This window comes from Lactuca serriola, chromosome 7 (assembly GCF_051521515.1).
Source record: "Lactuca serriola cultivar US96UC23 chromosome 7, Lser_US96UC23_V15, whole genome shotgun sequence".
NCBI classification, from domain to species: Eukaryota; Viridiplantae; Streptophyta; class Magnoliopsida; order Asterales; family Asteraceae; genus Lactuca; species Lactuca serriola.
Window position 1 is genome coordinate 51,804,932 of NC_136414.1, and position 2,805 is coordinate 51,807,736.

The window sequence follows — 2,805 nt, forward strand, 5'->3', positions numbered from 1 at the left end:
CTAGGTTAAGTTCCACCATAAATTTCAGCTGCAACGGGTTTTGAGGTAAAAGGACATATCCTTTCGATGCTAAAAGACATACCATTTTACGGGAAATAGTACGAAGATGCATTCAAACATATTGATGAAGTCTTGGACATTGCTAATTATTTCAATGTTCCAAATGTTACAAGAGATGCACTTTTACTAAGGATGCTTCCAGTAACCCTTACTAGAGATGCAAAAATTTGGCTGAAGTCTTTCACACCTAGAATTATAAGAACCTGGAAAAACCTTCATGAAGCGTTTATCTAGAAATTTATTCCTCCTTCAAAAATTGTCAAACTCAAGAAAAAGATTTGCTAATTCTCAACAAGAAGACGGAGAATCCATATACGAAGCTTGGGAAAGATACAAAGGCCTTTTGAGAAATTGTCCTCAACAGATGGGGTGAATGTTACAACAAGGAAACTCCTTGATTCGCAAGGCACAATAACAAAGAAAGATCTAGACACCATTAAAAAATGAAGATAAATCCCAAGGAGTTAAAAGAAAGCATGAAGCTTGCGACCACCAAACGAAGAAAGAAAATTCAAAGAAAGTGTACATAAGACGAGTTCAAGCTTACAAGAGGAGGTGGAAGAAAGAAAAGGATAATAGGGAGATTCTGCTTTCAACTAACGCAACGTAGAGCGGGAAGGAGTCCGACTCACAACTCCTCAAAAAGAAGCACTTCTCGGGTAGCAACACGAACTCGATTTGCATTTTCATTTCCTTTCTTTTAGTTAGTTATGCACTTCTTTTATTTGATTTTTAGGATAGTCATCTTAGTCATCTTCTATTTAAAATAAAAATCAAGTGTGGGATTCAATTTATGAGTGGTGAAAAATTTTAAAAGAAAAATTGAATGGTGTTTGCAATTAATCAGAACCACGATGTGGAATTAAGAACCTGTAGAGTGGGGAATAAAAGAATGACCTTTTTTTTTCAACTTTTTAGAACTCATGACATGAGGGTAAAAAACTCACGATGTGAGTTTCGGAGGGAACCATATACTTTTTATTTCCCAAACATAACCATTTGACTAACTTATTACTACCACTTACAGCTTGAGTTCAACGAAAATCATCTCCTCGTCCCGACTTGACTTTTGCGGCTAAACTTAGCATTTTCCTTCTAGATTTTGTGTTCCAACTTTAACTAAGGTATGCGATACTTGTTTAAAAACTTTTTATTTTGCTGATTTTGAACATTTAGAGTCAAGGGTTTGTTCTTAGGTTGCATATGTCGAAATTGGTCTGATTTCTTCCGAAATTGTTGGTGCATGTTTGATTTTTGGTCTTAGAATCACTGCTTAAGCAAGACTTTAGTGATATTTGGGTGCGATTTTTCCTGATTTTTGCTCGATGTTAAAGCCATCGCCGAACCTAGCTCACGACATCAACTATAATACTCACGACATGAGAATTGAGTTAACAACATACTCGTTTTCTGTTTAGTATTGACTGTCGTGGTGTTTGGTTTGGGTTTGGTTTGTTGTTTATTTTGAAGGTGTAATGGGTCCGAAAAGTACCTCAATAGCCTCAAGGAGATGTATCGAGCTTTCATCCCTTTTATGAGTTTCTGGATGATCTTCCACGAGATATCTTGAATAATTACACAAACAAACTGGGACGGCTTTATAAATGGGAATTTGCCATTTCACCAACTATTGACTAGGCCAAACTTAATGAGATCGGGATTTTATAGAGGTTACAGTTGTACCTCACAAAGGTGTTTGTAGAAAATGGGGTTTCTTTTACATGCTACGGATGGAAGAATTTATTCTCGATCAAAGAACCGGTTTTCAAAGAGTTGTGTGTTGATTTTTCTCAACGGTTTCCTTTAAAGCGAATATAGTGGATCCTCAATATGCAAGTGCTTTAGTATTCCATCTTGGTGGAGAATATTGAGATTGTAGTTTGGCCGAATTATCTTGGAGAATGGGATTATATGAGCAACACGAAGCGATGTCTCCTATTTTTGATATATTTTTAGGGCGGCTGCAAGCGACTATTATGCCGAGGTAAATGGGTATGTTTTTGGTCAACTATCGCTAATGGAGAATATCATTCGGGGGTATCTCAAGAGAGCCAAATCCAGTCTCCCATCCATCGCCTAATTCACCGCCTAGTGATATTTTCCATTAACCATAAAAACATGGAGATAAGGTCACAAGTCTCAATTTATTTTTCATATGGAGTATAATCATGCAAGAAGTTTGCTCTAATATCCCCTATTTTATTGCATAATACCTGGGGGGGGGGGGGGAAGGCAGTCAGTTCAAGAGTTGGAAGTCCAATAGCGGGTGGTCACTTTGTCACCCGATTGGCAAGATCCTATGGTATGTTTGTTCCACGGGTGACTCGTACAATGACGTGTATTGAGGGAAATGATCTTACGTTGAGTTTTTTTGGAGTCGATGAGTGTCATAGTGAATATTAGAACACATTGGGGAATCCCAGTCAACGATGAAGTAGTGTCACTTCAGCAACTCGAAGAATAGTCGAGGCCACAAGGATGCCGAAATGTGAGAGGACGAGGAGAGAAAAGTCAACCACAACAATTCCAGGACATGCCCGTTGGAGGTGTACCCACCGACCCTTTCTAAAATCGGGTTGGGTATTATTTGGATAACATTCTAGGTGTCATACATTATCAAAACCAAGCAACCAATGGAATTTATATGCATTTTTGAGATTGAGTGCCAACCCAACATGCCACCACAAGCGCCATATATTCTATCTTGGGAATAAATTTGGGCATCCCGCGACTTTGGGGTCGGGT

At 38.4% G+C, this 2,805-nt stretch overlaps 1 non-coding gene across 1 annotated transcript; it reads right to left on the reverse strand.

The window, feature by feature from the left end:
• Window positions 1–321: 321 nt before the first annotated feature.
• LOC145065177 (small nucleolar RNA R71) lies at window positions 322–431 on the reverse strand. Its single transcript, XR_013688324.1, has one exon. It is a non-coding gene; the product is annotated as a small nucleolar RNA R71 (small nucleolar RNA).
• Window positions 432–2,805: the final 2,374 nt, after the last annotated feature.